At 36.1% G+C, this 14,036-nt stretch overlaps 1 long non-coding RNA gene across 1 annotated transcript in view; it reads right to left on the reverse strand.

Moving 5' to 3' along the window:
* LOC110265460 overlaps positions 1 to 3,813 on the reverse strand; it is a 5,515-nt gene extending 1,702 nt beyond the window's left edge. Inside the window, exons 1-3 of the long non-coding RNA XR_002351603.1 lie at positions 3,707 to 3,813; positions 3,539 to 3,606; positions 936 to 938 (exon numbers count right to left, since the gene is read on the reverse strand). This is a non-coding gene — a long non-coding RNA (uncharacterized LOC110265460). The remainder of the gene's footprint in view (positions 1 to 935; positions 939 to 3,538; positions 3,607 to 3,706) is intronic.

Consider the following 14,036-nt stretch of genomic DNA (forward strand, 5'->3'; position numbering starts at 1 on the left):
ACTAAACACATTAAAATCCAAACATATTAAATACCGAACATATTAGAAGATAAATACAAAAGTGTAACAAAAATATATATTTTTTATTTAATTAATATATGATTGGGTTCACGGATTGGTTCAGAGTCCGCACCACCAGAACCGATACCTAAACCAATTACTAGAAATAGCCATCGATTTGGTTCGAATTAGACCCGATTACTTGTTGGTTCCAGAACCAATTTAATTAGTTTAATTTGGGTTCGGACGGGTAATCGGGTACCCGCTACCCATGCTCACCCCTAAACCCATTATTGATTTCAAACAAAGTTAGAAGGCCTTCCATTTCAATAGGCTCTTTGAAATTAAATCATGATGATGAAATGGATATAAAAAAATGGGACATGCCGGCCCAAACAATAAGTGCACCAACACAATTCACAATCAATGACCTTAGGGCTAGGGGACCCCAACGTTTGTATTAATTATTTTGTCTTACTCTAAGAATTCTTTTCCAAATAACTCTCATGCATACTGCATACACAACTTGGACAAGTATATATAAACATGTATATCTAAAACATGAAAACATTCTTATGTATATAATTACTTTAGAATAAACTTGTCATTACATTACAATTATTTAATCATATTATTTACTTAAACTACTATTCAAAAAGTATGCCTATGAAATATAGAAATTAAATAAAAATATGGATTTTGCAGGAGAACTTTTTATTTTTAATATGATGAAAGAAATGGTGTATACCTGAGTTATGGAGGGTGTATGGTGATTTACTGGCGTATGATGGTTGTCCAAGAGAAATCGAACCGTCCGATTATAGATACTGAAAACCTGGTCCGATTTGTGTACTGGTAGAAAATCTTGGGTTCGATTTGTGTACTGGCAGAAAATCCTGTGTCCGATTTCAGAAAACCCTGGGTCCGATTTGTACCCTCTCTCTCTGCAATAAAATCGGACCCTCCGATTTGTATACTTTTCACAGTTTTAAAAAACACCAAAAATTACAATGTTAAAGTATATCACTACTCCTACTTCCATAACAAAAAAAAAATTGCCTTTGCAGGATGGTGAATTTATATATAAATGTGGTGGCAGGGGCAGGCAAAGTGCTCATGCATAGCATGTGCAACCTTATCACTTTGCAGCAAACTATGTGTGATATATTGTGATGATATCCAACTAAATTTATGTGTCAGTCATTGCCACCATCATTTCAAAATTTCTCCTATTCAAGGAAGCTAATGTCCCAGCCTTTTCTCTCCCTTTCCATTCAAGGAAATAAACTTAACATTTGCCAAACTTTATCTTAGCCATGTTCAAAGAATTTCACATGCATATATGAGTATGCCTCCTTTCAATTCTGCTTCTGCTCCCATCTTATATGGCAGCTTATTTCTTCACCCAAATTTAATGTCTTAATTATCCTAACAAAAAATTAAACTATATATATATTAAGACCACCAGGTGCAATTTGATGCTTGAAAGAAGTTTCACTTTATGCTACTAATAACTAGATTTGTTTACTTTAAATACAGCATGCATGGATAGATGCTTAAAACCTTGCATAAGCTATCCAAAAACTTCACCTTTTAAGTATATTTAGCAATATAAAAATATTTCTTTATTTCTTAAAGTGGAATAACTATTTAACTTTATTGTAGTGATTGATAAAACTTTGAATATATATAGATCACACTAGAACATGTCTCTTCTTTCTAATTTCTCTGGAAACTCCTAGATCAATACTAATCAAAGATAAAGACAAAAGGGATTAGAGCTACAATTTAAAAGGAAAAGATAGAAAATTAAGCACCAAAGTCATTATTTAACACAAACTACAAGAAAAATTAACGCACTACTTTTTGTTAGTTATTGTTGATTTCTATTAGTATCTCTTATACACATATGAGTATTTGGAGTGTAAATTATTAGGTTTTAGATTTCCTATAATTACATCTGCAATACAAATGCAATATGAAAAAATATATTAGTTAAAACCGGAGAGGATTAACTCAAATATATATAATACAAGGTGGAAATTCAGGTGCAGTCGTCTTCACGTAAAGTTGATAAGTGAAAATTATTAGATGAAAATTTAGTCAAATCAATCAAATCATTTAATGACTCTCAATTATCAACTTCACGTGAAGTCGACTGTACCCGAATTTTTACTGTATTGCAAACATAAATGTTTCATCACTCCTCCCGCCCATGGTGCACAAGGTTTGGATTACCATCCTCTTAATTATTAAATTAAATTTTAGCTAGAATATATTTAGTGGGAAAAATATAGCATAAATAATTAACTTGTCTATTAAATGGTATATAAGATATAGGAATTAAGGATTCATTCAGACCTTTATTATTGCATCACACAGTGGAAAATTCAAGAGAGGTGATGATATGAGATAGAAAAAGTATAGGTTACTAATATATTATTTGCTAATTTATTGTCAATAATAATTAATTATTATATTTTAAACACATATATAAAGAGACACATCCAGAAAATATATTTGTAAAGATACTTCTATTAAACACAACCATAAAAAAAATATTTTTATTAGACACATCCACAAAGACACTTCCATTAAACACAATTATAAATAAGATTTGGCAGAAATTAACAGAAATATTGTTGGTAACGTAATAGGATTGTATGAAATATTGCAAATTGGGACCAGACATATAAAAGTTAATCAAAGTAATCAAAATAAAATTAAATGTAAAGGAACAACCACCAAACTTGCATTATTCTAGCTAGTAGATATATGTTTATATGGTGTGTCAAAAAGTGTCCATTTTTTCAGACCATGTGCTTTAAATACGCAACAACATACAAAAAAGAGATTAGTGATATTATTTGAACTAATTTCTGGGAGAAATATTAATTTGAGGTGTTGCATAATTAAGCTTATATCAATTATCAATAGAGAGATCTCTCAAATTATTTCTTTAAAACGTTCCCAAAAATGTAGCACAAATAACATCTCCTGTTCACAATCCTATTATTTATTATTTATGAGGACTAGAAGCTAAATAACCAAGTTGTTCAGCCAAGACCTCTACATCTTCAGCAGCTGCAAGAACATCTTCATCTTCAAAACCTTCATTCAATAAATCTTCCCAAAACACTTCATCAATATTATTATTATTATTATTATTATTATTATTATTATTATTATTATTATTATAGATCATAATAATCCTCCTTTTTGGATATGGATATATATCTTGCAATAATCCTTCTTAATAATCTAATGTAATGAGAGAGAGAGAAATCATGCAAAAGCCTTGGGGAACAGCAAAATAGTGAAGCAGGCAATATTTTTCCCAAATAGCTAACCGATTGTCCAAAACAGATTGGATCCTCTACCGAACGCAATCAACTCCCTTTTAAACAAAAACCAAACCAATCACATAAACCACACTTAGCAGAATCTAGCTACCAACTATCATACTCTCAAATTTCCATTATCACATCAAAAGTAACTCTAACTGGTAAAATTCTATTCAGTTAAGCAAAACAATTACCTTTTTCAGATCTTCAGACTTCAGACCTTTGTATGGAGCCTTTAGAGTTCAACTTGGTTGATGCTTCTCTGAAATCATAGATTGCAAAACCGATTAAAACAAACGATGATATTTCGGAATTGAAAGTGAAAAAATAAAGAAGAGAAAAGTAGTGTGTGCAGGTGTTACTTATTAGTGGAAGAAATTGAAAGCTTCGTCGACGACATCATCGACGGTGTTGCGAATTTCATTGACAAAGATTTCAATTTATTCAGAATAGATTAAATTGATCATAATAGGTGAAAAAGTCCTAACAGAGTAGATGAAATTGATCGGAATTTGGATTAGGGGAGAGTACTTGCTTGAGAAATTGATGAAGATGACTGTGACAGCACCGAGATACCAGAAGACGAAGGTGATGTCGTCGCGAGCTAAAGACGACAACGACGGTGACAGCGCAGAAGACAACGACAACGGCGCCGAGATCTTAGTCGACGACGAAGACCCTACGAGGAGAGGTGCTTCTGGCGGTGGTTACATCGCTAACTGTGTGAGAAGATGAGAGTGTTGTGGGTGAATTAGGGTTAGGTGGGGCAGATTAATTCAATAAGTATTTTGTTTTATTTAAATTAGCGACCGATTTTGTGACTGATTAGTTTTAAAGTATTATTTACTGGTTACTAATTCGGTCGCTAAGGATTAAATTTTCAACCAAAATAGTGACCACGACTTAGTGACCAAATTAGCGACCAAAATTTTCCATCTTATTTATTCTATTGGTTGCAAAATCGGTCGCTACCTTAACTATTAGCAACCGATTTAGCGACCACTGACTTAGTGACCGAATTAGCGACCAACCATTTTTAGCTTCTTTTTTTATTTGTTGCAAAATCGGTCGCTAAATAAAAAAAAGCGACCGATTTTGTGACCAGCATTCCCAAGTGTTACTACTTCAATTCAGTTGCTAATTCGGTCGCTAAGTTAAAAAATAGTGACCATTTTAGCGACCAACTTTATGTTACTTGTATAACAAACTTATCGGTTGCTAAATCAGTCGCTATTAGTGATCGATTTCTTTGGTCACTAAAATCGATCGCTGAATATAATTTTAGCGACCGAATTAGCGACTGATTTTTCCTTGTCCTATAAATACTATATCGGTAGCTAAATCAGTAGCTATTAGCAACCACTTTTTTGGTCGCTAAAATCGGTCGCTATTCTGGTAATTTCTTGTAGTGATAGCACTGTGGTTGTCACAAAAAACATCAGTTGGGGACGATTGAGGAACACCCAAATCTTCGAGAAGCCAACGAATCGAGACAACTTCAGCAGTGGTGTCAGCGAGAGCACGATATTCAGCTTCTGTGCTTGATCGAGTAGTGAACTTTGCTTCTTAGCTCACTAGGAAATGAGAGAGTCGCCAAGAAACAAACAATAACCAGTAGTGGAGTGACGATCAGTGGGATCACCAGTCCAATCAGCATTTGAATACACCTGAAAGGATAAAGATAAATGGGCAGAAAAATAAAGGCCATTAAAAACGGTTGCCTTTGATGTAACGAAGAATGCGAAGAACTGCCGCATAGTGAGTAGTACGAGGAGCTGACAAGAACTGGATAAGAACATGAACTGGATAGGCGATATCTGGTCGGGTTACAGTTAAGTAGACAAGTCCTCCAACTAACTGTTGATAAAGAGTAGAATGATAAAAAACAGTGTCATCCATAGGAGTAAATCGAACATTAGGCTCAAGAGGAGTAGACTCAGTGCGACTATCTGTAATTCTGGCTCGAGCAAGAGGATCCGAAGCATATTTAGCTTGAGAGAGATAGATGCCATGATCGGTGGATATGATTTCTAGACCAAGGAAATAGTTGAGAGAACCAAGATCTTTCATCTCAAAAGTGCAGTGAAGGGACGCCTTGAGATCAGAGATACCATCAACATCATCTCCATTAATGATCATGTCATAAACATACAAAAGTAGAAGAACAACTCCACATTCACTTTTACGAATGAAGAGAGAATTCTCATGAGGGCTGCAAGTGAAACCAAAACTGCATATGGTAGTGCTGAACTTGTCAAACCATTCACGAGGAGCTTGCTTAAGGCCATAAAGTGCCTTGCGAAGGAGACAAACTTTACTAGAAGGACAAGGATATCTCGGAGGTGGCTTCATATAGACTTTGTTTTTCAAATCCCTATTAAGAAATTCATTCTTCACATCCATCTGACTGAGAGACCATTTTTTAACCGCAGCAATTGCAAGGAGAGCTCGAATAGATGTAAGATGAGCAATAGGAGCAAAAGTCTCTTTATAATAAATACCATACTCTTGCATACAATCTTGAGCAATCAATCGAGCCTTATAACGACCAATAGAACCATCAATCGAGCCTTACCACCGGATACATAAATACCACAGACACTTTAACTGGGTGAACCACTTCGGATTGTGATTCAGCTTTGCTAGAATCCCCAGCTAGTGGTGTCCAGAGTTCTTAAGCACACTCTTTGCTTTGGACCACGACTTTAACTGCTTAGTCTCAAGCTTTTCACTTGATGCCTTCACACCACAAACATATAGTTAGGGAAGCAGCTCAATTGAACTGTTTTAAGCAAAGATATTTCTTTTAGGCCTTCCTAACCATTGATGCTCAAAGTCTTAGATCCTTGCTCTTGCCTTTTGGTTTAAAGAGCTATTGGATTTTTGCTCTTGCCTTTTAGTTTAAAGAGTTATTGGCTTTTTCTGCTTTTTGTTTCTCTCTCTCTTTCTCTCTCTCTCTCTCTCTCTCTCTCTCTCTCTCGCTCTCTCTCTCTTTTCGCATGCTGCTTTTTCTTGCTTCAAGAATCAATTTTAGGATTTTTCAGATCACCAATAATACTTCACTTTTATCCTCATTCTTTCAAGATCCAACATTTTTAACTCCAACATCAGATATGCACTGCTCATTCATGCATTCAGAAAACAAAAGTAATGCCACCATAACAAATAATTGAACTATTTTTAATATTAAATTCGAAAGTTATGTATCATTACTGCTTCTAAAAAAAATAAAAATTTTATTCAAGTTCAATGAGATGATAAGGGAAACATTTTATAGCTATTGGAAAATAAAAACTTAAATTTTAAGAATACTCATGCACTTCTTAAATTAAAAGACAAAAATTTAAATAAACATAAAAACTTAAAGACTACCAGTGATCATGTGAATCTAAACATAAGAAATAAGAATTAGAATAGCCACATAAATAGGGAGGTGAAACTCAACCACCTTAATCATGGGTGGCATTAGGCTCTTCAGGAGATAATTTTTTATGCTTCAGTTTTTCTAGCTCATGCCCTGCTTCTCTTGTTCCTTGACCAGTTTGCAAAGCATGCTAGTATGATCTTTTTGCTCCCCTCTTAACTGATCCAAGGTAGTTTGCAATTGTGCAACAGATGCTTCCAGCTGGGTCCAATATTCAATTGGAGGAATTTTTTGCACCTGAAGAGGCTCAGGTGCCTTCCTTTTGGGTTGATCAGCTGGTACTTGGGCGCTTTCCATCACTTGCTTGGTGATTAGGCTTTCTACTGAGATAAATGAGTCTTTGTTAGTCATGACTCCAGCCTCTTTACACAAGCAAAAGATAAGGTTTGGATAGGCCAATCTGGCTTGAGTTGACATCCTGTTTGCAACCTTGTACAGCTCACAGGGGATCAGTTGGTGGACTTCCACCTCATTCTCCATCATGATGCAGTGAATCATCACAGCCCTTCTGATGGTAACTTCAGAACGGCTGCTAGTAGGGAGTATGGAATGCCTAATGAAATCCAACCAACCCCTAGCAACTGATTTGAGATCTACTATTCTCAGTTGGTTTGGATAACCTTTTGTGTTGTTGATCCACTTAGTTTCAAGCAGACATATGTCTTCTAGAATCTTATCCAACTTTGGATTAGCCACCACCCTCCTATTAAAGGATTCAGGATCATCCTTTTCCATCTTTATTTTGCTTATCTGTCATCCATAGATTTGTATACAATTCATGGATCAGTGTTATTCCAACATCGATATCAAGATCAGCTAGAATCTCCCAACCACTCTTTCGAATTTGCTATTGGATCTCTGGGTACTCATCTTTTAATTCGAATTTGGTCTCTAAGATCATTGTCCTCTTGCACATTATTTTCTAATAATTTTCTTCATGCTGCTTTGTGTAGAATCTGAAAGGTTTGAAAACAACTACTTGGCTATCTTCTTTCTTGCTTCTTGAAGTGGGATTTCCACTTTTTGGAGCCATGGAATTCGAATGGAGTGAGAAGGAAATGCTCTTTCCACACCAAACTTAAAAGGTTTGTTCGTCCTCCAGCAAAAGAAAGGAAAGAAGATAAAGAAGAGGAGAGGAAGAATTCGAATGTAAAGAATATGAGGGAGGCTGAATGGTATAAATAGGGATGGGGAGGGTGGGATTTCGAAATTTAATTAGATAAAAGATAAATAAGATATGATTCACACTTTAGTAAAGGATAGAAAAAGATAAGTTTTTAAAATCAAAAGATATGAAAAAGATAAAAAAATAAGATAGAAGATATGAAAAAGATTTTAAAGATAAATAAAAAGATTTAGAAAAGTATTGCAAAAGATATGAAATTCTGAAAAAGATTTGAAAAAGAATTGAAAAAGATACGAGGTTTTGAAAAGATTTGAAAAGAATTTGAAGTTGAAAGATGATAGTTTGAAGAATCTTGTTTAAAAAATATGGTTAAAAAGAGAAGATATAAAAAAGATGTGTTTTAAAAAATATGGCATCCATTCTGGCGTTCAACGCCAGGTTGCTCTTCCTCTCTGGGCATTAAACGCCTAGCAAGTGCTCCCTGGCTAGCGTTCAACGCCAGCCTTGCTTCTCCCTTCAGGGCGTTGAACGCCCAGCCAGTGCCTCCTGGCTGGCGTTCAATGCTAGGTTTGCTGTATCTTGGGGGCGTTCAATGCCCAACCAATACCTCCTGGCTGGCGTTGAACGCCAGTCTTGCTGCACCTTGGGGGCATTCAATGCCCCTCTGTCCCTCTTGTTTGGTGTTCAATGCCAGCAAGGGGCCTTCTCCAGGGTGTTCTGTTTTCTATTCTAAGTGTTTCTATTTCTGTTCTAACTACTGTGCATGATCACAAACTTAATCATATGTAAAAATTAATCTGAGATAACTGAAATAAACTTAATGAAAAATAGAAATAACTTCGATTATGGCTGGGTTGCCTCCCAACAAATGCTTTTTGTCACTAGCTTGACGATACTGCTCTCATGTCAGCAATAGGGTGGATTTGTCCTGCTCAATCTCTCCACCCAAGTAATGTTTCACTCTCTGGCCATTAACAGTGAATCGTTTATCAGAGTAATTGCACTGGAGTTCTATATGACCATAGGGTGATACATTAGTGATCAGGAACGGTCATGTCCAACGTAACTTAAGCTTTCCAGGGAAGAACTTTAGTCTAGAATTGAAATGCAGAACTTTCTGTCCAGGTTCAAAGACTCTGGAAGAAATCCTTCTGTCAGGCCACTTCTTGGCCCTTTCTTTATAAATTTTTGCATTCTCAAATGCAGCAAGTTGGAATTCATCCAACTCATTTAGCTGGAGCAACCGTTTCTCTCCTGCTGCCTTTGTATCAAGGTTCAGAAGTCTGGTTGCCCAGTAGGCCTTATGTTCCAGCTCTACTAGCAGGTGGCATGCCTTCCCATACACTAATTGATATGGTGATGTTCCTATAGGGGTCTTGAAAGTTGTTCTGTATGCCCAAAGAGCATCATCAATCTTTCTTGCCCAATCCTTTCTAGAGGTATTCACCGTTCTTTCCAGGATTCTCTTTAGTTCTCTATTTGAGACTTTAGCTTGCCCATTTGTCTGTGGATGATTTGGGGTGGCCACTTTATGGCGAACTCCATATCGGCTCAACACAGAATCAAGCTGTTTATTGCAGAAATGAGTTCCTCCATCACTTATCAGTGTCCTAGGGACACCAAACCTGCTGAAGATGTTCTTCTCAAGGAACCTCATTACTACTTGATGAGTGATATTTTGTCGGTATAGAATTTTTCAATGGAATTATGTCGTGAGTATAGCTCTAAACCAACAAACTATAACACATCAAACAAAGAAAGTGTGTGTCCACAATTCAAATCAATAACCGAGTATTAGTCTCGAGTCGTTCTCCCTAGGAGTTGCCTTAGGATGCACATCATTGGTTAGGAATCTCTTGGTGTTTGAGGTTGAATACGAGAAGTGTAAACTAGCTTGCATAAAAGTGACGAACAAATGACAATGAAACTAAGGGACACAAGAATTTGAAATCAAGCAAGAGTAAATGACAATCGATAAATAAAAAAGCCTTGGCTAGGGTTGAGAATTGGAAGTCCTATCATCATTATCTCCATCAATTGTGACATCAATTGGTTGTTGCTCCACTTAGTTAACCTCTAACTATGAGGCAAAGTCAAGTGAAGATAATCAATTTGAGTCCACAAGTCCTAGTCTAATCTTAGGGAGAGACTAGAGTTAGTGTCATTCAAATCAATTAGCAATTTCCAATTGTCAACCAACAAAAGACCTTAATAATTCAAGTGTTTCCAATTACCCAACCCCTAAGCCAAGAGTGAAGAACTACTCCATAGCTAAAGTTGACATTTTATCAAGCATTTGGTGAGCAATAATGGAAGACATCATGAAATTGGAGAAAGGAATTGAATTAAAGCTATCTATTGTAAACAATTAACAACAATCAAACAATTAACAACAATGAAAATGAAATTCCTCAATGCATTAATGAAAATCAAAGTAACAAGGTCTAGATCCAAGATCTACAATACTAGAGCATCAAGAACACTAAATTGAGAATAGAAGAAGAGGATCTACAATCTAGAACCATGTAAAATTGAGTCAAATTTAGATCTCACCAAAGTATCCAAGTACAATTGGGATTGAGAAAGCCAAAGAACCCTACAGAGAAGTTGGAGTTTCTCTCTCTAAAAATGTAACTTCCAAAAGTAACTAACTAAAAGTGTGTAAAGATGTGTTCTCCTTCAATCCTTGGATCTTTTAATCTTTTTCCACCAGAATTCCTCTTAGAATTGGGCCTGGAAACCCTCTGAAATCGCTAGGCACGTTTTCACTAAAGAGGTCATGTGCGCGCGTCATGCGTACGCGTGAGTCGATGGCAATACTCCAAAGCTCCATTTTCCATGCTCCTTCCACTTATGCATGCTTTCTTCCTCTCTTCTAGACCATTCTTGCCCCTATAAACTCTGAATTCACTCAACAAATGGATTATGGCATCGAATGGTAATAGAGGGAGATAAAAAATATAGCATAATTAAGGCCTAGAAAGCATGTTTTCATTCATCAAGCAAAATTGGGAAGGAAACATAAAACCATGCATTTTATATGGATAAGTGTGACAAAATGTTGGTAAAACCCTCTAAATTCTACACAAAGTGAACCCTAAGATTGGGGTTCATCACTACTCTAGTGTCATTGGTGGGTGAAGCGACTGCTTTAACCCATTTAGACACATAATCTACAGCCACAAGGATGTAGGTGTTTGAGTATTAAGGAGAGAAAGGACCCATGAAGTCTATACCCCATACATCAAACAGTTCAATCTCTAGGATTCCTTGCTGAGGCATGTCATGATGATGAGGGAGATTGCCAGCCCTTTGGCAACTGTCACAACGACGGACAAACTCTCGAAAATCTTTGAAGAGTGTGGGCCAGTAGAAACCACTTTGGAAAACTTTAGTGGCTGTTCGCTCTCCTCCAAAGTGTCTTCCATAATCGGAGCCATGGCAATGCCTTAGGATTTTCTATGCCTCTTCTTCAGATACACAGCGGCGGATTATCCCATCCGAGCATCTCTTAAAGAGATATAGTTCATCCCACAAGTAATATCTTGCATCATGAATGAGCTTTCGGGCTTGTTGCCTACTATAATCCTTGGGGATGAATCTTATAGCCTTGTAATTTGCAATATCTGCAAACCAAGGTGTTGTCCGGATGGCAAAGAGTTGCTTATTCGGGAAGGTTTCAGATACCTCAATAGAAGGAGGAGATGTTCCTTTTACTGGTTCAATCCGAGATAGGTGGTCAGCTACTTGATTTTTTGACACTTTCTATCTCTGATTTCTATATCAAACTCTTACAGGAGTAATACTCATCTTATCAGCCTGGGCTTAGAATCCTGCTTTGTGAATAGATATTTGAGAGTAGCATGGTCAGTGTAGATAATGACCTAAATGAAAAAATGATGGGATAAGAAAATAGAAAATATGACCTAAATCCTTGTACTCTTTGTGGAAACCCCACTCTATTTCCTTTTAATTTTAGTGTGGTCCTCATCTTAATGCGTAAACTCTTGTACTTTTTTAACCTTTGCATTGGTTGACACCTAATTTTTTGGCGTATAAATGATGTCTTGAACGGTAATTTCTTGGCGGCAGGAATGTTTTGAAGGCTACTATTGATGTGCCTCAAGTAGGTGAACTCAATTTTTATTGTACTCACCTTGATCATCTTGATGAGAATTGGAGGATGAAGCAGATAAATGCAATAATTCAATCTAATAATGAGCCTCACATCTTAGCAGAAGGCCTTAATTCATTGGATGAATCAGATTACTCCCAAGAAAGATGGACAGATATTGTCAAGGTATTATTCAGTATGTTCAAAAGTATAATGTACAAGGAGTATAGACGCTAGAAGAATCAAAGTAATAAAAGCATAGAATCTTACAATTAATATACAGATATGCTATATAAATATAAATGATACTAATTGATCTAAATTGATTCTAATGATTCTCTAACAAATAAAAAAAAATTATTTTCTATCTACGTCCTTTATTATTTATATGATGATTTTTTTTTCTTTTTATAACATTTTTTTTCTAATGCTCTCTCATTCATATTACTATTTGTTTATGAAATTTTTATTATTACGTGTTTATATAAGTTTCTTTTACCGTTTTTGTTATTTCTTTTTTGGTATGAAGCTTTTTTTTATATTATAATTCTATTAATCTCATTAAAAAGACTATATTAAATAAAAAACTAGCATAAAAATAATATTAGCATCATAAGTAATAAAAATTTATAACTAAAAGAGTACTAAAAGTATTAGATATTATATGATACAAACAACTTTTAATTTACTACCATCTATATATTTAGATATAAAAGTTACTAAACATAAACCACATTAACACAAATTAACTTTTAATCAAAATCAATTTTACAAAATTAATTTTATACAAATTTTTGTTTACAAACTTTAATCTAAATACACACTAATTTTTTAGATATTATAGAAGCACAAAATAGACATTCCTTTCTAACCAATAAACTCCATTTCCATTCTCCATCTGTTCCAATTTTATTAGTATTCGTGGGGTTAGTATAAATTTATTTTGTTCCGATAATTTATCAAAATTAAATGTTTAATTAACTCACTATTAATCACCAAATACTAATAGAATAATTATTACATTACTCGCTCCTATTGTAGAATAAATAAAGACGATATATATATAAACTAAAGAAGTATAAACATAGTTATCAAACCCGGTTCGACCGGAAATTCGGTCATCCGGTCACCTAGTCGGGTCAAGCTACGTATTGAACCGGTTGTGCAACAGACCCGATCGAACCCAGTTTGACCCGATGGGTTTTCGTTAAATCCGGTGACCCGGCCGGTTAATTTAACCCGGTATGTGTCGTTTTATTTTTTTCTTCCTAATACCTGAAATGGCGTCGTTTCATAACCCCCCTCCCCTTTCCCTTTTGATGAAACCCTATGCCCAAATGCCAAATCTAAGAGTCTGAGTAGAACCCCTCTAACCCAACCAGTCTCTGTGCTCTCTCCGTCTCTAGTTCGGCCGTTGGAACTCAGTACTCAGTAGTCCCTCTCTCGTCTCTCCCCTCACCTCGACAGTCGTCACTCTCAGTCTCTCACGGCCTCACCTCGTCACTCTCTCAATCTCTCACCTCGTCCACTCACATTGGTTGTCATCGCGGTCCCGTTCCCCTGCGCTCGCTTCACTGGCGGTAGAAGCAGATGGAACCGCATCTGGTCCCTCGGGTGGTGGTGGTGGTCATCTTCATGCTTCTCACGGTCTCTGTCTCGCACCTGGTCTCGATCTCTCCCTTCCCCGCGCTCTTCGTCTCCGGTAACAGAGGCAACGGATCCCAGTGGGCTGGTCTTCGTTGTCGTCTTCTTGCTTTAAGCCTTGCCGTCAGCTTCTCCTTTGCCATAAGCTTCTCCTTCGCCGTCAGATTCCTTCGGGATTCGTGCAACCCGATTTGGTAAGTTTCCCCTGTTCTTTCTGTTTTAATTTTGTTGCTGCATCACTGCACTTTGATTTTGGTGCCAAAATAATTTGTTGCTGAAAGTTGAATGTGTTGTTGAAATTTGTTACTGATTATCATGAACCTTGAATTTGTTAGTGAGTTCCCCCTGTTCTTTTTGTTTTAATTTTCTTGTTTTTTTTTGTTG

This window comes from Arachis ipaensis, chromosome B08, assembly GCF_000816755.2.
Source record: "Arachis ipaensis cultivar K30076 chromosome B08, Araip1.1, whole genome shotgun sequence".
Classification (NCBI taxonomy): domain Eukaryota; kingdom Viridiplantae; phylum Streptophyta; class Magnoliopsida; order Fabales; family Fabaceae; genus Arachis; species Arachis ipaensis.